This window comes from Orcinus orca, chromosome 21 (genome assembly GCF_937001465.1).
Source record: "Orcinus orca chromosome 21, mOrcOrc1.1, whole genome shotgun sequence".
In the NCBI taxonomy this organism is placed as follows: domain Eukaryota; kingdom Metazoa; phylum Chordata; class Mammalia; order Artiodactyla; family Delphinidae; genus Orcinus; species Orcinus orca.
In genome coordinates, this window is record NC_064579.1 from 31,862,143 (window position 1) to 31,889,448 (window position 27,306).

General features: G+C 34.4%; 1 long non-coding RNA gene across 2 annotated transcripts; it reads right to left on the reverse strand.

Moving 5' to 3' along the window:
* Positions 1 to 17,349: 17,349 nt before the first annotated feature.
* LOC125962815 (uncharacterized) lies at positions 17,350 to 25,978 on the reverse strand. Of its 2 annotated transcripts, none has more exons than XR_007474566.1 (3): positions 25,726 to 25,978; positions 17,499 to 17,542; positions 17,350 to 17,413 (listed from the first exon to the last, which is right to left on the reverse strand). It is a non-coding gene; the product is annotated as an uncharacterized LOC125962815 (long non-coding RNA). The 2 variants fall into 2 exon arrangements; XR_007474567.1 differs by having other exon boundaries at positions 17,373 to 17,413; positions 17,499 to 17,626; positions 25,726 to 25,767.
* Between the last annotated feature and the right edge of the window lie 1,328 nt (positions 25,979 to 27,306).

The window sequence follows — 27,306 nt, forward strand, 5'->3', positions numbered from 1 at the left end:
GAATGCCATTAACAACCTTTACAAAATGTTTCCTTTACCAAATTGGTACCTGTTTGGGTGACTGACATAGTTATACTCACCAAACAGACAAGTTTAAATATATGTTGATTAATCTTTTCAATAAAACAATCATTTTAATAGCATGAAGTCAATATCTTTAGAAAGTGGCATATTTCTGATACACCCCTTCTTATGTTAAGTAAAAGAGAGTGGGTTCATATATCACAGACTTTGTCATTTCTCCTTTCTCTGTGTATGATGAGTGTATGTATGCTCATGTGTACAACTCTTTCTCTGTATTTATTTATACTCAATTTAATTAATGAACACACAAGTTTCTGGACAGTTTAAGGGCTATGTTACACCTTCTATATTCTGATAGATTTTTGTCTGCATTTATTTTGATTAAAACATACACAAACACACACAAATGGACAGATACATTTGTACACATAGCTTCAACTCATATCCTTGCCTATCATGTTTTCTCTATCTTGAATGAGCTTCACTAAAAGAATAAAAGTTTTTGAAGTTTCTAAAATGTTTTCCTTTTATTTGGCGTCTTAATATGTAGGGCTCAAGGTCTTTTCACTGTCTTTTGCTTCGCCTTTCACTATGAGTTGGCGTTAGTTTTAAGACATGAACAAACCAAGTGCCTTTCCAAAAATTTTTGGTTTTATATTATAATGTCAACTGTCTTGACTAGCTTTTTCTGTTATGTATGTATATGGCATCATTCACATATTACTTACTTCTCTTACTAGCAGACAGAAAATGACCTCAACTGTCAACCAGTAACCTGTTTTGGTCCTTCCTCCTGCCCCAGCAAACTGACGTTTATGGAACTTTCTGTAGCTATCAGAACACTTTTTACTTTCACATAGGCAGTACCTCTATAAACCTAATTATATAATGAAATATCTGTTTTTTAATCTCATGTATATTAATAGTGGCTGATTTTTTCCTATAACTTTATCTGTATTTTTCATATTCATTAATCATAAAATACCATTTTTGCCTCTTACACATTTTTGTTCCCAATGTTCATCTCATTTAGTTTCATTTATATTTTCTTTTCCTCCTTTCTTAATGGATTTTTTTTCTTTTTCCCTTGCATAATCCTTCTCTAAGCTTCCTTGCTCTTTCAGACTTTGCTTTTCCTTTTCCTCTGGGCTTCTTTTTGAGATGCTAATCCCTCCGTGATTGTCTCTCGTCTCCTGCAGCCCTAAACCCTGACTTTACCATTTGCCAAGCAGCCACAGCCAGAGTGCTTGGTCTGAGACCGGTTTAGCCTTTACTGCTTATTTCACAGATGGTGGAATGATCTCTCTGATTTTCATTAAGGTTTTTCACACGTTTCCTCCTACTCTTTAGTCTTCTCATTTCTCTTTTTTTTTGGCCAATGTGAAATATGTCTTCTTTTGTCCCACCTCCTGTTTTTGAAGTCCCTTCTTATTCACTTTAAATTGCTCTTATTTTCTGTGTCCAGATGCTTACAGTTCATCTTCCCCACTAAATACTCAAAGCGTTTCCTTTATAGTTTCCTACATATCTCCCTTCTCTTGTTTTCTCCTTGTTCTGTAATGCTCAGGCTAGGCAGTTAGCTGCAGGGAAGAAACTGGCCAGTTACCTAGATCTCCTTTGTATATTCTACAGAAAATAAACAAGCAAACAAAAAATTACAATTGGCTTTTCTAAAGGCATGGATTCAAGCAAAGAAATGTGAAAAATACACCAAGTAAGGAAATTGCAAATTGAAGGTAGAGAAGAGACAGATATAGAATACTGCACACAGGTTTGAACTGGAGTGAAGGTCATAGTAGAAGTGAGGAGGAAAGTTACTCAGTCTGAAATAATTACAATTCATGACATAGTGTGTTAATCTGACACAAATAGCAGTTGTGAATGACATAGTAACACATGCCTATATAAATTATGTTCTGCTTTTCTGACTTACAGTGATTGTCATGAAACCTAACCTAAAAATAGAAGAAAGAATAAGCAAAAGCACATTGAAATTTTTATCTGAATGACTCATTAATACTGCTGACTTACTTCCTTTAGCCACACCCTAATTAGTTTCTGCATACAATGTCAGCACTTATTTTCATAGTTGAATTGTCTTATTTGAAACCAGACAAAATTTTACCACTCTTTTAAAATCAAACTTGTATAATAAAATCCCCAATACACTATTTTACCAATGCCATTCTTAACAACTTTTGGATTCCATTTATTGGGCTATTTGGGAAAGTAATTCATCTTCTTGGCTTCCATTCTGCATTTTAAAATGTTACAACCATGACAAGCTTTTATGTAAAAGGCATCATTGTCCTTCACATTTAAAGATGTTATTATAAAAGTTAATGCTATTTTCATATGTAAGACTGATAAAACTGCTTTATGTTTACAGAAAAATTTTAAGGAAAGTATAAAAATATAGTAATACATATCTAACTTTTTTCTTTCCCATGTAATATTGAGCACATTTAAATTAATGTAGCTAAGATAACATCAACAACACACTTGCCTTCAACAATTATGTTTTTCTTATCAAATAGTTTGTTACAGGAATTACTTAACTTATGTGGAAATTGTTTTGATTATGGATATTATTCACACCAAATGGATTATTATATATCTAATCATAGGGTGGAAATAGTGAGAAAACTAATAAGGATGGATTTTCTTATTTAAAAAATAGGTAAGGTAGGATTTTTAACTAAAGCTCTGCCTAAAATGCCACAAATCTGTGTCACAGCTCCCATCTTTTGAAAAATATTATTCCCAAATCCAAACTTCCCTAAGTCATTTTGCTTTCATCCCTGCTATCTTTTTAAGGGTCAAGGTAAGCTAACTATTTTACTTTGACAAATAATGCAACCACACCCATTAGTCATAACTTTGGGTTTCTCTTATGTAAGAGGGATGGCAGCGTAAGTAGAAGCTTAATTTTTTTTTCTTTTGGCCAGTCACGCAGCATGCAGGATCTTAGTTCCCCAACCAGGGATCCAACCCATGCCCCCTGCAGTGGAAGCGCGGAGTCCAAACCACTGGAAGGCCAGGGAATTCCCAAGCTTGATGGTTGACTCAGCTTCTACCAAGAGAGCTTTTAAGTTTTCATACCCAGGAGTAAGAGCCATTGATATTTCAAAGTAAGAACTGAACAGGTGGGAAAGAATAGTGCATCTCGCATGAACTCTGTTTTAGGTTCCAATCCAATATGTTGAGTATTTTACCTTAGCAAACAATTTGTTTTCTTGCTAAATATTTATCTTCTGTTGCTTGAATTAACTTGCTAATCTACAGCAGTAAGAGTAATGTTAAGGTTTCTTCTTAGCCTTTATTTTATGTCTATTCCGACAAAACCAAAAACTCCCTCCTAAGTTTAATGTAATTTTATAGATTCTATAATAAATTACATAAATATATATGAAATTTTATATATACAAATTACGCAATAAGTATACTATATATAAAACAATTTATATATAGTATATACTATATACAATTATATAATAGAGTATATATGAATTTATAATTTTATATTACATACACATACATATGCACGTATATATACAGGGAGAGAGAATATGAAGAAGAGAGATTTAGCAATTATAGGCGTGATAATTATTACAAATCAAATGAAGATTTATTTTCCTCCAGGATTATATGTTTCATTGAAGGACTGATGAACATGGAGAAAAATATATTGCTTTGTCTTTCACTCAAATATTATCTAGTTTTGTCAGCTCACATGCTGTTGGGCATAAGATCAAACTGTGCCATGTCTAGTTATCAACCTTTGTAAAATAAGCCTCTCTATGAAAATATTCTGAAAATGAAATTAACCTCTAATAAACATACTTTTTAAAGGATGTTTAACCATTGTATAAAAAGTAACATATTTTACTTCTTTTGGTTTACATACTTGGTATTTTAGCCTGCTTTCCATTCTTCATGTTTACCCTAGACTCTCCCATCTCAGTTCCTTTATTGGAATTTGCATAACCTAGTGCATAGCCTGGTTATTTGAGTCCATGACTGAAGTTGTAACTCCTAAAACCTCCCAGAACCTTCTTAGGCTGTGAGGTCATGGATCACAATCCTCACCCTGAGGGTGTAGCCTGCAGGCAGGTGTTCTAATAGGCTTCTCACCCTGTGTGGCCTTGGCCTGGGCTTTGATTTTTGTACCCCTCAAACCAAAGACATCAATATGCATTTGTCTGCCCCAAACAGTGAATACCCTCAGGGTCTTATTGTGTTATTTACCTTGCTCCATTGTTACTTTCCTCCCCATTCGGTTTGAATCTCAGATCTATAACTCATTAGATGTATAAACCTGTTAAAGTTACTAAAGCTCTCAATTTTGTCTTCCATAAAATGAGAAGAATGAGATAACCTATTGTATACAGTTGTGTAAGAATTAATATATAGGAAATGTTCATAGTTTTGGCCCAGAGCAAGCATTAAATAGATTATCTACTACTAATAATATTGACATTATCATTATTATTTTATCCTATCATATGCTCCAGCTGAATAAAGCATACAGTTTTTCCCAGAACATCTCCAGAAAAACCCTCTCCTTGTATATTTTACCCATGGATATTGTTACTAGATATCATCTTAATTTACTTGTCTGCTTAACCATGTTCTGACAATACTCAATGAGAACCTCTTTCCAGAACAAATTCTCAATTCCTTGAATCAGAAATAATCTCTATCTCCTATTTTCTCATTGAAAAACAAACATTTATTACAACAGTCATTTGTCTGCTTTGTTTTGCAGTGGTCATATGTGTTTGTTTCCCTCAGTAGAATGTAAATTTCTATTTTTGGAGAATATGTCATATTAACGTTTTTAATTCCTAATGCTTACTACAGTGCTCTGAATAGAGTAGGTGCTCAAAAAATACTTGCAGATTTAAATTTCAATAATATAAATAAATAGGCTGTAGCCATTATCAACCTCAAATAAGTTTCAAACTTTCTTTATATTCTATTATGTAGTATGAAATTATGCTGTATTTGCAACCTAAAAGATATTCCAGGAAATAATGAGATCTTTTCCAATCTATAGTTATAGAATTTCAATATGCCGTACTTTCCATTTTTGCATGTCAGTTGTCATTTTCATACACCCATGAGTCTCCCTTTATAATTTCTTTTATATCTTATAGAGAATCTTTTATAAATGTGAAAATCTGATCAATAAAATTTAGTACTAAAGTATAGTATGAGGAAGTATTTTTCAATGTTCAAACTAGTGATGAAATGATTTATTGATTTCATAACCACCATGTAACCTAATTAGATTCTTTCCCCAGTACTATTACAAAACTTATAGAAAAAAAATAGTATTTAGGCAGGAGAGTGTTAGCCTCACCAAAAATCTATACGCATTTCGCTATTCTCAATTTAGGCATGGTCATATAATTAATGCCAATTAGCCAACATATTTGCTACTTCTGAACCAAAGTAAACATATGGTTTACTGATAGATAAATATATGCTTTTTCAAAATTCTCCTATCTGAACAGCTAAGAGATGGTGGAGTTAGAACATGCAAGAAGCCTGAATTAAGGGAGTATCCTGCCACACAGGAGAGTCACTCAACCCTCTTCTATCTACCTATACCTATATCTATCTAGCTATATTTCTCAACATCTATACATACAATTTTTTTTCAAATCATCAAACTAAGAAATACACAAAATTTTTCTTGTCTTAAGCACTAAGATCTCAAGATTTATTTATAACCGCATAAGCCTAGCCTATTCTGGCTAATAATACTGACTAAATAAAGGACAAAAAGCCTTTAGCAGGCATTTATTTTCAGAAATAAGAACATTACACATAAAACCCTTCCCTTTGTTCTAGCCATTTTCACATGGTTGGTCAATACATATTTTTCTATAATTAGTTGCAGATTCATTTGCATTTAAGTATTTTTCCTTATTGGTTGTTTTTCATATTTAGTAGTGAAGCCACCCTTCCCCAAAGCAGGTTCCACAAAGCACTATGTATAGCATATTAATAAAGGAATTTCTAAGTGGAGAAATAACCTATAGAGTTTGCTACTCTTATTTGTATAGCAACTCCTTAGGTTAGAATTTTTATTTTTAAAAATTAACTTAATAAAAACAAAGATGAGTAATTTCACAAACAACAGAGTCTCAATTAAACACAATGCCAACTCAAATATTTTTCCTCCACCTTTTCACCTGACATTGCCACACATCTACCAGGATATAGATATAAGCAACCCTTTGAGTTCAATCCATCTTAAAATTTTCCTAAAATAACGATCATTGGTAAGCAATGTGTGCTAGGGTCTCTCCTGATTCCTGTACATAGAAAAAGTAGGCCTGTGGATGCAGGTTCTTATTTCAGTTATATTGATTATTCCTTGATCTATGATGAGGATGGTAAATGGCCTAGGGGAGACAAGCATTTCCACCTAAGATGAGTGTTGACTCTTCTACTCTGTTAGGGAGGGGCTAGTTTTCTCCAAGTTCATAAGTTCCCTCTTCACCTTGGTTGATGAGATTGAGAACCTCCAGGAAATCACAATGTTGTTCTGATACTGAGACATTTTTCCCAATGAAGGGAAAGAAGAGAGTAAGAAAAATACTGTCTAACTCCCTTTTGTGAGTCTCTTCCTGACCCTCTTTGATGTAGGTAGACATCCTATGAATTGTGGCCTCCACCTGAGAACGGGTTTACTCTTGACTCTGGGAGAGTCGTGAACTGTGAGTGTGCTATCCCTGTCTTGACTCCATGGATGGAGGGAAAAGTTAATTGGACGGTAGAAAAAATTAAATTATTGCTAGAATAACCAACTGTTTAGAATTGAAATAAACAGAAAAGAAAAAATTACTCATTTCCTATTCAATTTTCTCATTCTTAGAACAAGCATGATTTTTTTGTCTTAAAATCCACAGTGAGAATAAGAAAAATTTATACTCTGTACACATTTCTCAAAAACTGACATTAAAAGAAACTCTACATCAACTGTTATTCCAAAATGTATAGGGCAGAAACGAAGTATATCAGAAGTATCATTGTCAAAGATAGGCAAAAGCTAGTAAGAGTAGCAGTGATATTTGTAAGAGGTATATAGAAGCATTTTTGGTGAAGAATTTTACTGCTAGCTGACATGAGCAAAGCATGATGTATAAGGCGGTATTAATTCACTTTACTATATTAAGAAGATGAGTGATGTGGGTTTAAGGGAGTCCATCTCAGTAATTCAATAGTTCAGAATCACTCGGCATTAAATTCAGACTCCTGTTAAGAAAGACTATATCAGGGTCTATCACTATTTTAACTTTACCTTTTCCAAACTTTTCTCTCCCTTACTTCCTTATGCTTCCCTGTGTATCTCATTCCTAACATTAATCTTCACATGTGTTATTTTATTTGTATCTTACTTTTCTATCGTATAGAAATCCTAAAATATCGTTATTCTTAGCAACTAAATGTTTAACTTAAATTTTGTAAAAACATGTTAATGGTCTAAATTTAACTTATGCCAGCTCTGTTCTCATCTTCAGCTTGTCTGGGAACTATGATAAATTAATCTGTAAAAGATTATGACCTTAGATTTGTGAACTTTCATAAAATCAGAAATCAAGACAACAATCTTATCTGATGATGTGCAATTAAAGGAAAAATATCTGTGAAATAATATGAAAGTACTTCCACTTCTTTTCTCTTATTTCTCATAATTTTACTCTGCTCCTATTTTTCATACATTAAAAGAAGCAGCAATAGAATGACTCTCTGGAGACATGAGACATAGGTAAAATATAATATATACAAACAAGGCTTTAAAAAGTTAAATTTGAAGTGAATTTTCATTTTAAGTTTAATATACTTAATAAAAAACAATAACAACAATATATGTGTATATAGATATAGAGAGACTTATAAAGCTACAGATGTACATACTAGATATTATAACATGACAAATACTTGCATGAAGTATGACCATGACTAGTCAGATAATTTCAGAGATTCTCTTTTTATGAACTCATTGAAAACAATAATTATCTGAGACATTCAAATTTTGAGGTGATTCTAATATTGATAAAACTCCAACACAGTTTTAAATAGCAGTTTTGTTAAAATAAACAAATTTTAAAGAGTTCCTAAATTAAAAACTTGCAAATAGACTCAGGTATGTACTTGACACCCAGTGATAAAATAAGAGTTAAGTGCTATACCCCATAATGTAATAAACTAGAGCAGTATGTTACATTGCTCTCGTGTGACATCCCAGGGTTTATAATTCTAATTCAGTATATTTTTTCAAAATTGTAAAGTTTATTGTATACATTGATAATGTACCCTCTTCCTAAGTCTTTAAAAACAAAGAAAGAAGGAAAGATTAACAGGAAAGCAAAATGAAAACCAAGCCAAGTGGAGAATACTGTTGCTGTAGTAAAAGAAACAGACACTGTGTTTCTTAGCATTGTGTCAGTATTATAATCCACTCCAGTGTAATGTATAAAAGAGAATCTCATGGGGGAGGAATATACAGACTATACTGCAGTATCTTAATTAAGCAGATTTTCAAAGAACAAACCCTTCATATGTATAACAATCTTTCCTTATCTACTCTCGCAGGTTTGTAGGTTTTTGCATTTATGAATATGATTTCAAAAATACATGCAACTTTGTTGTTGAAATTATAGTATTTTGTTACTCTTTCTAATACACATCACAGTAATTATTATATGTGACACCTGGAAGCAAAACAGCATTCTAGCTATTCTAACTGTTATATCATCCATAATTGATTCTGTATTGCATCCAGATATAGCAACAGCTGATTTGAAATGTAGAAAGAATTATGGAATTTATTACTATCAAGAGAGTACAATAAGTAATAGGAAACAACTTAGTCAAAATAAAAGAAATTCATTTTCGGATTTGACACCAAAAGCAAAAATAAGCAAACAACTACCTCAAACTGAAAAGTTACTGCACAGCAAAATAAACCATTAACAAAATGAAAAGTCAGCTTATGGAATGGAACAAAATATTTGCTAATCATATATCTGATAAGAGATTAGTGTCCAAAATATATAAAGAACTCATACAACTAAATAGAAGAAAAATACAAACTGCTTAAAAATGGTCAGAGGGGGCTTTCCTGGTGGCGCGGTGGTTGAGGGTCCGCCTGCCGATGCAGGGGACACGGGTTCGTGCCCCGGTCCGGGAGGATCCCATATGCCGCGGAGCGGCTGGGCCCGTGAGCCATGGCCGCTGAGCCTGCGCGTCCGGAGCCTGTGCTCCGCAACGGGAGAGGCCACAGCAGTGAGAGGCCCGCGTACCGCAAAAAAAAAATAAATTGTCAGAGGAACTGAATAGACATTTTAAAGAAGACATACAGATGACCATCAGGTACATACATGAAAGGTACTCAACTAATCAGGGAAGTACACATCAAAACCACAATGAGATACCACCTCATACCAATGAGAATGCCTAACATTTAAAACACAAGAGGTAATAAATGTTGGTGAGGATGTGAAGAAAAGGGAACCCCTGTGCACCTTGGTGGGAATGTAAATCAATGCAGCTACTATGGAAAACAGTATGAAGGTTCTTCAAAAAATTGAAAATAGAACTACCGAATGATCCAGAAATACCACTTCCGGGTATATATTCAAAGGAAACAAAATCAGTATCTCAAAGAAATATCTATACCCTGTGTTCATTACAGCATTATTTACAGTAGCCCAGACATGGAAACAACCTAAGTTACCACTGATGAATAAATAATGTATGCTACACACACACACACACACACACACACACACACACACACACACAGGAACAGTACTAAGCCACAGACGAAAAAGAAATAGTGCCATTTGTGAAAACATGAATGGCCTTTGAGGGCATTATGCTAGGTGAAGTAAATCAGACAGAGAAAGACAAACATTGCATGATATCACTTATATGTGGAACCTAAAAATCTGAACCTACAGAATCAGAGGGTAAAATGGTGGTTTTCAAGGGCTGAAGTGTGGTGGAAATGGGAAGATGACAGTCAAAGGATACAAACTTCCATTCAGAAGATGATTAAGTTTTGGAGATCCAATGTACAGCATAGTGACTATAGTTAATATTGCATTATATACTTGAAAGTTCCTAAGAAAGCAGACCTTAAATGTTCTCATCAAAAGAAAAAAAACTATTTTGAGGTGAGGGATGTTAACTAAACTTATTGTGGTAATCATTTAACAATATGTACGTACATCAAATCATTATGTTGCACACCTTAAACTAATACAGTGTTATATGTCAACTATATTTCAATAAAACTGAAAGAAAAGAAATGTACTCTGCTCCCTACCAAATGAAGATCTCTGTGATTGCATTACAGTATGAATTGAATCATAAGAATTAAACCATTAGACTGTTTCCTACTAACAACAAATAAAGGCTGATCTTTGTCTAACTCTCTTGTAATTTGGAAATTCAAACAATAATATATGGTAAAACACCTAAAAAATACATGAACACTGACTAGTATGCTCCTGTGTAGACAGACAGAAACAAAAATAATATGAGATGTGTATAAATCACATAAAATAACAATTAACAGTAAAGTTTCTAGTGATAAGGAATTCAAAGATACTTCATGTCTCAAGTGAATTGATTACATAAAGCTTAAGCTAATAAAAAAATGACAATTTGACAATTAAGTATACTGTGAAACGCCTATGTTCTTTTACTCACTTTAATTGTCATCATTAAAAAAGAAAACATTCTAAAACTTAGCTGCTTGAGGTTCTATAGCTTTTGTGGTTATTTTGACCAGCAGAGTGATTTATTCAAAAGAAAAAGAAAAACAATTATTTAAAAATTGTCTAGTGACTATTATAGCCATTGCAAAAGAAATAACATTTACACTTTCAAATGTTTATAGTTTTTTATTTTTATATACATATAAATGTATATATAGATGTGTATATATATACACACCCACGTATATACATATACATATATATATACATGTAAGTTACCTTTACCAGGGATATAAATTATATGTTGTTTCCATATTTTCTACAGAACTGAATCTATGTGAGGACTGTTCTACAACTGAATCTACGTGAGGACTGTTCTACAACTCCTGCCAATCTAGAGAAATCCTGTGGTCCAGCCACAGTGTGACACTTGGAGGAAAATGTGTATGTACATTTAAAAAACCCTGCAAAAATACAACAAAAATGTTCAAGAGTGGTAATACTGAGTGGTAATACTGTTATATAATTACTGTTATGGTTATATAATTATAATATAATTATTATATGGTTATATAATTATGGTTATATAATTACTGTTATGGTAATACTGTTAAGACAAACAAATGCCAGATCTTTCAGCACTTTCGAGTAGGCATAAGGCAGTCAGAATTAGTGAGAATAGCAGACAGCTGCGGAGTCAGATTCTACCACTCCCTTGCTGGCCATATTTGAGCAAATAATTTAACTCAAAGGTCAGTTTTATCTTCTTCAAAATCCATATAGAATGGTTTTAAATCAAATGATTGAAAAGATTAAAGGCAATAATATCTATCAAGTGCTTTGAACAATGCATGATACAAAGTAAATACTCAATAGCTTCCTGTATACTGTGGCTGTCACCACCTTCTTTATTGTTATCATCATCACTGTCATCACCATCTTCATCCTCATCATTCTGAGGAAAGTCTCAAATATCTGGCTTATAACTTCTACTAGAACAATGAGGTGTTACAAAAACTATGTAACTGACACAATGAAAAGCTCTACCCACACTCTCTAAGTTACAGATTACTTCAGGGAGCTATGTGTGTAGCTATAAGCAACTGATAATCCAATCATAATGCTTTAACAATTGTCAATATTAAATAATTTAAAATGATTTCTAAGAAATCCAAGGCAGTTGTCAATACTCTAGGCAGCTCTATCTTTTTTAAATTTATTTATTTTTTATACAGCAGGTTCTTATTAGTTATCTATTTTATACACAGTAGTGTATATATGTCAATCCCAATCTCCCAGTTCATCCCTCCACCCCCGACACACATTCCCCCCTTGGTGTCCATACGTTTGTTCTCTACATCTGTGTCTCTATTTCTGCCCTGCAAACCGGTTCATCTGTACCATTTTTCTAGGTTCTACATATATGCGTTAATATATGATATTTGTTTTTTTCTTTCTGACTTACTTCACTCTGTAGCTTTGTCTTCTTGTTCTACTATTCTCAGTCTGCAGCTTTTTTCTGAAGATAGTAATACGGCTATAATTCCTCCTAGCATCAAATCTATACTACAGATAGAAAAGAACAAAGGTACAGGAATACAAAGAGCAAAATTTCATGAACCAACAAAGCCTGTACCTGTCGTCAGCTTGCCTGAGAGCTTCACAATTTCTGTCTACATCTTATTAACAGAACCTGGTCGCATGACCAATCTCAACTGGAATGGAGTCTAAGAGATGACAATAGAACTTGCAGTCTCTATTAACAGAATAAGGCAAAGGAATGACTTTTGAGAGGTAATCCACAGTCTCTGCAGCCACCGGAGAAGAGAGCAGGAGAGTAAGAGAAATGTCATGTAGACTAGAAATCATCAGTTCATGGGTCTATTTAATCTCTGAACAAAAGTATTCCAGCTTTTAGAAGTATTTTTCTAAATTGAAAGTGAATGCCTAATTTGGATTGTCTGAATAGAAAAGAGATAGAGACTTTTGCCCTCAAAAGTTTCAAAATAGGGCTTCCCTGGTGGCGCAGGGGTTGAGTACGCCTGCCGATGCAGGGGACACGGGTTCGTGCCCCGGTCTGGGAGGATCCCACATGCCGCGGAGCGGCTGGGCCCGCGAGCCGTGGCCGCTGCGCCTGCAAGTCCGGAGCCTGTGCTCCGCAACGGGAGAGGCCACAGCAGTGAGAGGCCCCCGTACCGCAAAAAAAAAAAAAAGTTTCAAAATAACAAAATGTTTAATGTTAATCAGGGTCTTAAATGCTGAAACTTGAAAATGTAAGTGACCAGATAAGCAATCAAGTTACTTGGAGACAAGGCTTTGCTGTGGCCTAAATTTTGCTTAAATGGTTCATTTACATCCATGCAGTGAGGAAGCAAAGGCCTCTTTCCCACATCCCCAGTAAGAAAGAATACCTACAAAGTGTCTGGAGTCACTCAACCAAGTATACCATTCTTTAGCAAAAAAAAAAAAAAAAAAAGGAAAAGATAACATTTGGAACTTTGATGATGGTCAAGTATTTCTACATGCATAAATAAAATGGTCCAGATAAATATTTCCACACCTGGAACTTTATGTAAAACTCTGTCTTGCCCCCGGATAGCATGCATGTCCATTACAGTGATGACATGCTGTACTCATTAGCCTTGATGCACAGGACGCAGCCTAGAAGACTCAGGAAAGGCCATCCTACTCCTCAGGGAGTTTGACCCCAGGGCCTTCACAACATGGAGAGAGAAGAGCTTGGGATTTGTCTAAATTTGTCTCAGCAATTCTGATGATGTAATTTCCATTAACAGTAATTGTTTGAGACTTGAGCAGTTAAAAATAAAGAAATGACAATGAAGAATTAAAGGAAGCCAGCTGATAATGGGGTGGGCTACAAGTAGGCATAAGTAAGTTCCTAGGAAAAATGTCCTCACTTCAAAGAAAGATCTACAAGAATACGATAATCTCTATGTCCTCTGGACATTTTTATTTTTAGCTGTAATATACTGTAATGCTACATACCTCTTGTTACCATCAGGGAAATTAGGCTCACATAAAAACTCATATAACAAATGTGGTAAATGGAGAGAAAATACGGTAGATTTTTTAATGATGCCATTAAGTTCCAGATTTAGAGTTCCCTATCACTGAGTTTCATCAGTCAAGATACAGAACTGTTACATCACCACAAGGCTTCCTCATTTTGCCCTTTTATAATCACACCCAACCTTCTTAAATTCTCATCACTACCACCATGCCCTAACCCATGGTAATCATTAATCTGTTCTCCATATCCAAAATTTTGTAAGTTTTTTTCTTTGAGATTAATCTAAGTTGTTGACTCTGTCAGTAGTTTATTCCATTTTACCTGGGTAGTTATTCCATGGTATAGATGTACCAATTAAACATTTATCCATTAAAAGACACCTGGTTTGTTTCCAGTGTGGGCTATTATGATTAAAGCAGCTATAATAGGTCAAAGAATATCCTCTATATAATTTCAGTTCTTTGACATTTGTAGAAGTTTCTTTTCTGGCCCAAGCTATAGTCTATATTGATGAATATTCCATAGTGCTTAAAGAAATGTTTACATTTTGTTTGGAGGAGCGCTCTATAGATAAGTCACTTAGATTCTGTTGGGTGATTGTGTTGTCCAAATCTTCTAAATATTTGCTGATTTTCTGTCTAGCAGGGTTTTTTTGTTTGTTTTTTACTTTCAACATATTATACCTATGTCAATGAATTTGAATTTGATGTAAGTTTCTTATAAACAACATATAGTTGGGTCATGTCTTTTCTTTTTTGCGGTACGCGGGTCTCTCACTGTTGTGGCCTCTCCCGCTGTGGAGCACAGGCTCCGGATGCGCAGGCTCAGAGGCCATGGCTCATGGGCCCAGCCGCTCCGCGGCATGTGGGATCTTCCCAGACCGGGGCACGAACCCGTGTCCCCTGCATCGGCAGGCGGACTCTCAACCACTGCGCCACCAGGGAAGCCCTGGGTCATGTTTTCTAATCCACTCTACCCATCGTTATTTTTTGACTACTATAATTAGACCACTTACATTAATTATTGAGATGTTAGAACTCTGCCATTTTATTTTTTTAATTTGTTTCCTCTGCTTGTTGTCCCTGTTTCTTTTTACTTGTCTTCATGTGGGTTACTTAAGCATTTTTCTGATTCTTTATATATTTAATTATAGTGTGCTTGAATGTATCTCTCTGTAGTTTTTAAAATAAAAATTTGAGAGTTCCAAACCACATTTCTAAATCATGCTTGCTAACATAGAAAACTATAATTCAATACCCCCAAAAATTGAGAGTCTAATTCACAAACACTAGCTCATTATTTCTTGAGCCGGTGGATTATTCTTGAACACAGCCCTTATTTTTCGAAAGTAATCTTACAGAGATGACTGTGGATACATATAGTTGCATGATTCCTGCAGATCCCTGACTAAATCAGCCACTAAACTAAGGACAAGACATTTTCCTTTCAGATACATAAAGATAACATTCATTTCTTCCTTATGTCAAATTCAATTTACACTTATAAAATGATATGATGCAACTATTGTTTTGGTTAGTAGAGTATAATATGTGTTGAACATCAGGAGAGCTGTGATAACAGCCTGTAAATATGTTAAGACTGCTTACTTTCCCACAGTCCATGAATCTCAGGGCTGGAAATTAGATTAATGTCAACCTCACATCCTAAGTCAAAACAGGTAGTTGACCATAATATTCATTCTTCCCTTTTTCCTCATTTATTGGGCAAAAGATAAAGTCTGTATTTATAGGCTCCCTTGAAGCTATGTGACTAAATTCCGGCCAATGAGATGCAAAAAGAAGGGGTGTGTGTACCTTTTAGGAAGGTGTTAAAGAAAATGGCATATTCTTCTACTTTCCTTCTCTCTTTCCAACTGGTTAGACTACTGGTTGGCGTTTGTGCTGGTGCAGCCATTTGGAGACTGATACAGAATGATGAAAGGTCTAGACAGTAACATAAAAGGCACTTAGTCCTGAAAACTGGCATCCTGAACTTACTGTTTATATAAGAGAGAAATAACCTTCTATCATTTCAAGCTATATTTATTGTGTTCTTTATATGACCACCAGCTGAACATGCTAATAACTGATATACTTCCCAATGTTAATTCCATTGTAAATGCCTCTTCCACACTGAAACTAATATTATTCAGACAAAACTTCCAACAATAGTTACTACTGTAGTAATTATTTAATATTTTAAAACTATTGTCACATCCTTTTTTAAGCGTTTCAATAACTTGCATTTTCTTTTGCAATATTATGATTGATGTCCTATCTTTTATACGACTTTCATCATACTGTATGAGCAACCACTGCCTGGCTTTTCAACTCTGTAGGTTTAGTACATTCTTTCTTGCTCTCCCTTCACCTCTCTATGTTTCAAATATAACAGTATTATCTTTGTTCATGAATTATGTCATATTACAGTCTTACACATATCTTTTTTTGATGATTTTGTTTCTGCTGAGGACTCTCCTGCCAAACTCCAACTCTTGCCTTTTTAAAAATCTTTTAATTCCTCATCCTCAGTTCTCAGATCAAATATTTCTTCCTTAGAGAAATCTCCTTGACCTCCTTGATCATCTCGTATTCTTTTATTTTATACTTTTACCAAAATGTGTTTCTTTAACTCAGTACTGTATAATTTTTCAATTAATCTCTGTATCCTCTTGTTAGAATAGGAACCCCATGAGTACATATGTTTTTTTCTTTTTTGTTAGTGCAAGTACCGAGAACAGCACTTAGCACATAGTAGATGCTCAATAAAAGTTTTTAAATAAATGAACTTTTAAAAACTTCTGGATACTTTTCTTTAGAAATTGTGACTTTGGCTCTTGGCTTACTTACTTTCTCTATACAATATGTAGTGTAATATACTTTGATAGCTTAAAAATCACTGTAGAATACCCATCCAGTAAGTTAGTCTCTCTGCTTCTCAAACTACTATTCAGTAATTTTCTTTCCCAATCTACTTCAGTCATACAATATCATCATCATGCTATGGACACTGATACCACCAAAATGTCAGCCATTCAACACTCTGAATACAATGCCCTATTCATCTTTCTTCCTCAATTATTTCTACTGTCTCATACTTGACAGCAATGTTACTTGCAATCTGCTGACTCTCTATGTTTTGAATCTCCACTGCTCTGAAATTACACTACAAATCATTTCTAAAATACTTTACAACATATATCAGGAAAAAATATACAATCTTCGATGAAGCCAACTGTTGGTGTTCTCTGTGACTGCTGTTAAGCTGTTGACAGGCAATGAGAGTGTCACACCTCAAATGGGGCTTTAGAACTGCCCAGACATCTCATGTCCTCAAGTAATTCATTCTCTGATTGTCCATATAAAAAATGTACCCCAAACCCAGATGTATGATTTAGAATGCCTTCCACTGAAATACCAGAAGTATATGTGGGTTAAGTAATGAGCAAATAAGCAAATAGGAAGATTTCAAGGTTTCTTGATTCAGTTACTCAGCAGTGCCATAAAAGAACTGGGTTCCTTCTATTCTGGCAGGTCCAGTTATTGATATTACCTTCTCTCATGGTCATGAGATGGCTTCAGTAATTCTAAGCATTGCATGAAGACAGGATGACACTCTGCAAAGAAAAGGGATGTTTCCCTCTAAGCAAGCAAGTATTTGTATTGGTAAGAAAAACCTTTCCCAGAAGCCAATAAGCATACCTTCTCTCAGGTTCCAGAGGGCATAACTGGCACATATGTACATCCTGTTAGCAAGGAGAATGAGACCACAGTGGTCTGTTAGATCATCCAAAGTTCTTTATGTTGGCATAGGGTAGCAAATATTTCCCCTAAGTAAGTAGAATGGGAATGGTATTCATTTTCATAAATTTGAAGCTTTGTTAGCCAAAAAAAAAAAAAAGATATTGCTTTTGATAGGCAACCAACAGCAGGAAAGTGGTGTCACAGAAGTTAAGGAAGCAACATTTTGAAGAGGGAGAATCCAATTAACTGAATACAATGGTTCTGAGATAAAGTGAGAAATGAAAAAATTGCATTATCAACATGAAGATCATTGACAAATTTTGCAAAAAAGATACACGTGGAGTAGTAGTGAGGTCATCCAGGCTTGGAAAGAACAGTTATAATTCTCAAATACAACACTTCTTATAAAATGATACTGTCCAAGGCTGATCCTGCTTGACCTTAACATCATCTGTTTTAAGTATTAAAAGAAGAAGAAAAAAAAAGGAAATGGAGATTGAATCACATATACTGATTAAAATGACAACATTCACATGTTGACCTTAAATAGATCAACTTAGTATGGGCTCTTCATGAGCTACTCTAGTTGGAGTTCAGGAAAATAACATAAAAATAATCCACTGAAGAGAAACCTTAGAAATAATGGTTATTTTTGCTTTGAATGGAAGTGCAATTTATATAGCATCCTGTGGAATTTACTAATGCTTCACAGTTATCCTAAAAGATCCTTCTTCTACAAGACAACAGATGAATTCCCTTGAGGTAATTCATCACTTTCTATGTAGTAATACACAAGAATACTTCAAGAACTGATGTGAGGGAGGGAGTTAGTTCTAGGGAAGGTCTAGCATTAAACAGTGTCTTAGAAAAAAAAAATTTAAGAAATGTTGTGAATAATCATAATATCACATACAATACTTTCAGCTCCAGTTAGCATGCTGTTATCTCTCTTTCTGGCATAGTTAGTATTTCATAAAGTGTTCTGATACACTGCAGGGTTACCAACACTGACTTTAATGTAACATTTTTCTTTGAAAGACTGAAACCAAGTGGTCTGTCCAGGGCATCATAAATCTTAGTTTTCATATAGAAAATAGATACCATAAACAACATAAAACAATATTTAAGTCTCAAAGAAGACCAATTTCCAATACAAAATGGGACAGTTATGACAGTAAAGGAATGAGCAGATGGGAATAGGAACACTCCAATTTACCTAAGACTGTCGGAAACAAAATAAAGGAGGCATAGGAGCCCCAAGGATGGTACATGATAGAACAATGACCAAGAAACTGAAATGGTCGACGTGGACAATTCAGCTTTTCAGCCATCTGTAACCAAAGAATATAGAATATCAAGATTTAAATGATATTGCTAAAGACAGATGCTCAAATAACATATACATATATGTATACATATACACACACACACATATATATACATATTTATAAGCTTTATATGAAGCAAGTTAAGAAGTCATTATTATAAGTAAATATACAATGAACATAATATGATTTGACAAAGCTTTAAGGTAAAATAATTGCATGGAATTAAGCCATAATACATTATAATTCCCTAATTACATACAACATCTTTAAACTTTTAAAGCCATTAAAGCATAGCAGGAATTTAATGGGATATCTAATTTTGTGTACATCTATTGTATGATTAATTTCTTAGAAGTTTTTTGTGAGTGTAGGTGTGTGCTGGGAACTTTCAGACTGTTTATATTCCAACAGTACATTATTGTTCTATTTCTATATATACCTTGGGATTTGCAAAAATAATACAGATGGATTTTCTTACAAACATCAAAGAACATCTCTGTTAAACTGTTTAAAAGGAAGGGAATTTTTCTATAAACCCTTATTGTGTTAAATAGCACAAAACATCAACATATTTCATTGCCACCTTAGTGAAAATAAAGAAAATATACTAAGTAACAACTGACTTAATCACCAAAATAACAGGTAATAAGTCATCTAATAAGCAAACATGATATACGATGCATTCTTATGAATGTTTTAGATGTTTAACCCATAGTAACTTTATGAAGCACTGACTTTTTTAAAAGAATTTTATGGATTTGTTACCCAGAGCACAGATAGCTTAAGTCACTGAGTACACTGAAGAGCTAAGACTTGACCCTCGGTAGTGGCTCCAAAACCTGTGCCTATAATGATTATGTTGTTTTGCAAACTTGCTTCTGCATTGTTTTGTTTCATAGACCAGTAAACCAAGATACTATTTTTTTAACTAAATTTTTTTTCAGAGAACACTGGCATAGTATGTAGCAACAATGTAAGAGTATTAATATGATATAATTTAAGGATTTCCCAGAAAAAAAATAATCCTTTTTCTCCTCATTATTTTTATTCTCAATCCATTAATTATTTTTATTCTCAATCCATTAATAAATGACTAATTCCCTTTACTTATAATACAGCAAAATAAAAATGCTTATGGGTGGGGAAATACTTTATGCTGTAATGAATCACCTATTCTTTTGTATAAGGTTCCTAAAATGTGGTCAAAGGATTTCTAGAATAAGAATTTCCATGCGTGCTAATTATTTAAACACTTCTAGACATATGGCTTATTTCTACTGGTAGAGACTGAAAGTGGATATTAAACAAGCTCTGAAGTGACATATATATACAGTAAAATTTCAAACCTTGGCTCTCATTAATTAATTATATGTATTTTTCTAAAAATAAGACTTGGGGTAAGCATGAAGATACTGGATCCCTCAACTTGTTAAGCTATGATGCTACTGAAGATGGAAGATAGTGTATTCAGAAGACATGGGAAAGTGGTAATAGATTCTTGCATACTTTAAAATGCCACCAAGAGATGTCACTGACTGAATGAGGATGGTTTCAAAATCATTAGCTTTTTGTCAAAATTAAATATTCATAATTGCAAAAGATCAACTGTCTAAAGTACTCTAAAATGTTGAGAATATATTTTTTAGATTTTCCTTTACCAAAAAATACAGTGTTTAGCTTAAACTATACTTAAATAATTGAAAAATAATATTAATTTGATGAATACAAGCAAAATGCTATTCAAATACATTTTAATAAATTACTCTTTTGTTATTTTTATAAAATTGTGTCTATTGCTTTAAATATCTACATAATTTACTGGCACTTTTAAGTCTTTGACATGTACAATTCCCTATTTTAAATTATCGTTGAAAAGAGAATTGCTTGTATTTTTGAGAATTTTCAAAAGCCAAACCAAGGCCTACACATATTTGAACAGTCCAACATTAAAACTTGAAATAAAAAAATGACTATTTACTAAGGAATAAAATTGTGTGGGAAGGAGGTAAAAAGAAGCTAAAGAAAATGGCAACAGATTTTAAAGTTCCTTTCTTACTCAAATGATCCAATTTGAGCTGGAAAACAACCCATGTAATCTGCAGGGTATCAGTAAGAAACAGAGCAGCAGATGAGTAGGAACTGACATCTGTGGCTTGGGAAAATATTTGGCAAGGACAGCAAAAAACAAGAAGTTAAAGAACTCTACATGGCCATAAAAATGTAGTCTTTGAAAAAACATAGGGCAGTTTAAATCTTACTTTTATTTTCTTCCCTTATTAAGTAATATATATATTTGGCAGTATAGCAATAAGTGAGAAGTCAAAAGAGTCATTCTGAAAGCAATAAATAAATGCATATTATGGAAGACAGAAATATATAGAAGTGCATTTTTATATGGAGTAATTTAAAATATTTAATGTAAATCCACAATACTTTGGAAAATACATTTCAGGTTCCTTCTTTGACACTCCTGCAAAACCCATAGGATTCTGCTGTTCAAGAAGAATCTTTTGAGGTTTACATAATTCTTCCCCTCAGAAAATAAAATCTGTGAGAACAACTGAACACACTGTATTTATCCTAATCTCTTCGAGTTAAAATAACAAATAAATTATCAAGATGAACTACAAAGCAGAGATATTAAATCTATACAGGGCCTATGATTACAGATATAATTTTAAATTTTCAACTAAAATTAAATAGACTACACAAATTCATTACTATAATCCAAAAGTCATCAAAGGTCAAAACCAAATGCTTGAGAAAATATGCATTTGACAGTAAAGAAATAAACAAAGAAATGTTAAAGCAAACACTTTTTTTCGGTGATATTAAATCAGACTTCACTTTATGAGTTTTAGAAACAACTTAAAATACAGTAAACCCCTGATAGTACTATCCCGTCTCACAATAACAGACATTGGGGTATAATGTGAATTTTTAATTGGATCTTATTTCTCAAAGTAAAGTTCATATTTTCTGCTTGGATGTGGGGTGGGAGAAACGGAAGGCGGTTATTAAATGACAGGGTTGTGATCATGTGGATCTTCCTAAGTTGAGTGTATGGTCAGCTGCATGCGTACTAAATTCTTCTAGCTTTAATTTTCTGCTTTTTCTGACAGTACAGACTGCCTAAAAAGTATTGCTTTTTATTATTCTTGCTATAGTTTGACTCTACATTTTATTTGATTGATATTTTTAAGCCCAAGTATTACGTTTTAGTGGAATATGATATTACATATAAAGAACAAGCAAACTAATCAAAAACTCATTCTTAATTCTTCAGATTTCCACAATTGGAACATCCTGATAAGATGAAATGAGACCTCCGGAATATTAGAGTTCAAATAGCAACAGTACAAAAATACTGCATTCACAAAAAATTTTGCATACATAATAGATGTTAAATTTTGGAAATACACTAAAATTGAATATCAAACACATTTCAACATATTAAATATTTTTCATAATAAAATATATCCGGGCTTCCCTGGTGGCGCAGTGGTTGAGAGTCCGCCTGCCAATGCAGGGGACGCGGGTTCGTGCCCCGGTCCGGGAAGATCTCACATGCCGCGGAGTGGCTGGGCCCGTGAGCCATGGCCGCTGAGCCTGCGCGTCCGGAGCCTGTGCTCCGCAACGGGAGAGGCCACAACAGTGGGAGGCCCGCGTACCGCAAAAAAAAAAAAAAAAAAAATATATATATATATATATATATATATCCCATGACTAAAAAAGGAAGTGAAATATTTACATATGTTCATTACTAGCCCATTCTTAACTCAGCACCTCAGTAACAGTCTAGTAAATGGCCTCTGCTGATTTACCTGTGAGCCCATCTCCAGGAAATGCTTATTAATCCAGTTAATTTATCTTAGGTCTACATTCTGCATTCTCTAAGAACTGGCTAGAAATGATCTGTGGATTCTGAGCAATCCTGACCAGTCTAATTTGAGTTGAGTCATCTAAATGGTAATTAAAGCACTAAAATAACCCTTTTGCCATGGCCGTTGGCTACATTTGTACGATCACTTTAATTCCTCACAGTTTACCCCCCATGGCCAATATTCTTCACCTGGGATATGTCTTATTGGCATCCAAATAAAATAGCCTTGAAATAATGGATTGGTTTTATGGATTAATGCAAAGTTGTTTCAAGAAACTCGAATTGCAGAAAACCTGTTTCTTGATATATAAGGGTTTTAAATCCTGCTAAACCTCCTAGTTAAATATGTTTTTTAAAAAATAATAAAGCAGCAGGGGAAGTGCTATGTGTGGCAAGAGCAAGCTCTCAACAAATATTTGTTGACTGACTGAATGAACAAATGAATGAATACGCTGGCCTCCCTCATTTAATTGGTAATTATTACTGCAGATTCCCAAATCATTTGAATGGAATCTATTCTTTCCAATTTTAATTCATATTTTAAAAAATCAAGTATAGTTTGCATCAGAGCATGTATTTCACCTACTGGGCCTTATGGTTTCTGCTTGGTGGAGCTCTACACAGCAACAGGCATTTAACAAATATTTACTGTGGGCCTACCATGCGCCAATGTGCAAAATAGAGGGGTTTTTTAATTGCAGTATAGCTTATTTACAATATTGTGTTAGTTTCAGGTGTATAGCATAGTGCTTCCGTATTTTTGCAGATTCTGTTCCATTGCAGGTTATTACAAGATAAGGGGTATAATTCCGTGTTCTATACAGTAAATCCTTGCTGCTTATCTATTTTAAATATAATAGTCTGCATCTGTTAATCCCATCCCCCTAATCTATCCCCACACCCTTCCCTTTCCACTTTGGTAAGCACAAATTTGAAACTTGGGGGCATTACTCTAAGTGAGATAAGTGAGACAGAGAAAGACAAACGTTGTACTATTCACTTATATGTGGAGTCTAAAAAACAAAAGAAAACAGAACTCAAACTCACAGCAACAGAGAATGGAAAAGTGGTGGCCTGGGATTGAAAGGTGGGAGAAATAGGAGATGTTGGTAAAAGGGTACAAACTTTCAGCTATCAGATGAGTAAGTTTGAGGAACTAACGTAAAACCTGATGACTATAGTTTATAACACTGTATTGTGTAACTGAAATTGCTAAGACGTTAGAGAGAATCAATATTCTCACCAAAAATGAAAACATACAATGTGAGGTGATAGATATGTTAATTATATGGTGAAATCCTTTCACAATGTATACGTGTATCAAATCATCATGATGTACACTTTAAATACCTTGAAACTGTATATGTCAATTATACTTCAACAAAGCTAAAAGTAAAAATATAAAACTAAAAAAATGAATAAAACATTTAAAAACCAGAATATAATGTACTTTTAAATGGTCTACCATAGAGTCAAAGAAAGATAAAACAACTATTATGCTACATAAGCCTTGATAAAATAGGCTGGTGGTTTACACACTTTGGCTAAGAATGAAGGAGAAAGACCATTCTACGCAGATTTTGGATATGGAGCTTACAATAACCAGGCTGTCTGGTATGACAGTGAATGTCAGAGTTTAAAATCTTAGAATCAAAGCATAGCTCCGGGTGATGTGATCAAAGTCTTAATTGTTCTTGCAGATGACTGAAAACTAATAAAGATGAAATTCACTGGAGTTTGAAGATTTACAAAATATATTTAGCAAAATTTAGAAGAGAAATAAGTCATCAATAAGAAATCAGAAGTTGCTAAGATATATGACAAAACATATCTACATACAAAGAAACTAAGCAAGGTCCCAAACTGCTAAAGACTTCCTGGGCATAAATAAATAATGGCAATGAGATTACAGAGGCATGCATGAACTTCCGATTTAGCAACTTTAATGGTAGTGGTAGATCGATAATTTGCAAATAAAAGTGAGGTAGTAGTAATATGATGACCCATAAGACCATTTCTATAATTAGTTATGGGAGTGGGATGCATACTGTCCCTGACTGAAAGGGAAGTTATCACCAAGGAACAACAGGGAAACTATTAAATAACTGTAAATGTTCAAGACTGTGAAAATTTTGTCATGTGAAAATGCAGATTTCCTGGGGCTAAACAGAAGAAGTAGAAGAGATGCTACAAAAAATTTATTGATTGGCTAGGGAAACATAAATTATTTAAGTTTCAGAATATGTCAAAATATAGAAGAAAGAAAGTGTACCTTGAGATGATTTCAGACATGAGAAAATGTAGGTAAAATTAAACTGGATTTTCCAGCATCACTATAACAGGTGATTTATCTACACTTCCTGAATTGTGACACTTCCAATACCTCAAACTCTTTTGTATTTGTTATTGTTTTGCCTTTGGGGCACCCCAGTGATAAAGGCAGTTTGGTGTTTTAGTCCCATTTTCTGGGTGAAGTAGCTTATGCCTAGAGAGATAATAACTTCTGTTCAAACTGAGATCTAGGACTTAGAATTGAATGTCCCAATCAGGACTACATTCCACATAAATAATACGTTCCAGGTGTTAGATATTAATCTTCGCCACAAATTGTGAAATGTATTTTCTGTCACGTTTCTTTGATTTCTTTTCTAATAATCTTCTACAAATATGCCTTACACAGGAGTTATTAGAGTTTATTTGCATAAAATTTTATTACAAAAACTTAATTGGAATTGATAGATTATACAAATTGAAAACCCTGTGGTTGGTAAAATAAACTATTCTCCTCCTGAAAAATAAAAACTTATCTATTGGATGAACCTTCAAGAAGGCAGAGGAGTAAGATGTGGAAATCACCTTCCTCCCCACAAATACATCAAAAATGCATCTACGTGTGGAACAACTCCTACACAACACCTACTGAACGCTGGCAGAAGACCTCAGACTTCCCAAAAGACACCAGAGGGCGACTTACATGCAGAGGCAGGGCCAGGTCCAAGGCAGAACCCCAGGAGCTGTGCAAACAAAGAAGAGAAAGGGAAATCTCTCCCAGCAGCCTCAGGAGCAGCTGATTAAATCTCCACAATCAACTTGATGTACCCTGCATCTGTGGAATACCTGAGTAGACAACGAATCATCCCAAAATTGAGAAGGTGGACTTTGGTAGCAACTGTAGGCTTGGGGTTTGCTGTATGCGACTGACTAGTTTCTGATTTATGTGGTTATCTTAGTTTAGCTTTTAGCGCTTATTATCATTGGTGGAGTTGTTCATTGGTTTCGTTGCTCTCTTCTTTTTGTTTTATAATTTTTTGATTTATTTTTTTAATTTTAATAATATTTTTTAATTCTTTATTTTAATAACTTTATTTACTTATTTTTTCTTTCTTTCATTTTCTCCCTTTTCTTCTGAGCCGTGGGGCTGACAGGGTCTTGGTGCTCCGGCCAGGTGTCAGGCCTGAGCCTCTCAGGTGGGAGAGCTGAGTTCAGGAAACTGGACCACCAGAGCCTCTCGGCCCCACGTAATATCAGTTGAAGAGAGCTCTTCCAGAGATCTCCGTCTCAATGCTAAGACCCAGTTACACTCAATGACCAGCAAGCTGCAGTGCTGGACACCCCATGCCAAACAACTAGCAAGACAGGAACACAACCCCACCCATTAGCAGAGAGGCTGCCTAAAATCATAATAAGTTCACAGACACCCCAAAACACACCACCAGACATGGCCCTGCCCACAAGAAAGACAAGATCCAACCCCAACCACCAGAACACAGGCACCAGTCCCCTGCACCAGGAAGCCTACACAAGCCACTGAACCCACCTTACCCACTGGGGGCAGACACCAAACCAACGGGAACTATGAACCTGCAGCCTACAGAAGAGAGACCCCAAACACAGTCAGTAAACACAGTGAGAAGACAGAGAAATATGCAGCAGACGAAGGAGCAAGGTAAAAACCCACCAGACCAAACAAATGAAGAGGAAAGAAGCAGTCTACTTGAAAAATAATTCAGAGTAATGATAGTAAAGATGATCCAAAATCTTGGAAATAGAATGAAGAAAATACAAGAAACATTTAACAAGGACCTAGAAGACCTAAAGAGTAAACAAACAACGATGAACAACATAATAAATGCAATTAAAAATTCTCTAGAAGGAATCAATAGCAGAATAACTGAGGCAGAAGAAAGGATAAGTGACATACAAGATAAAATAGTGGAAATATCTACCGCAGAGCAGATTAAACAATGAAAACAATTGACGACAGTCTCAGAGACCTCTGGGACAACATTAAATGCACCAACATTTCAGCTATATGGGTCCCAAAAGCAGAAGACAAAGGGTCTGAGAAACTATATGAAGAGACTATATTTGAAAAATTCCCTAATATGGGAAAATAATGGTCAATCAAGTCCAGGAAGTGCAGAGAGTCCCATATAGGATAAATCCAAGGAGAAACATGCCAAGACACATATTAATCAAACTATCAAAAATTAAATACAAAGAAAAAATATTAAACACTGCAAGGGTAAAGCAACCAATAACATACAAGGGAATC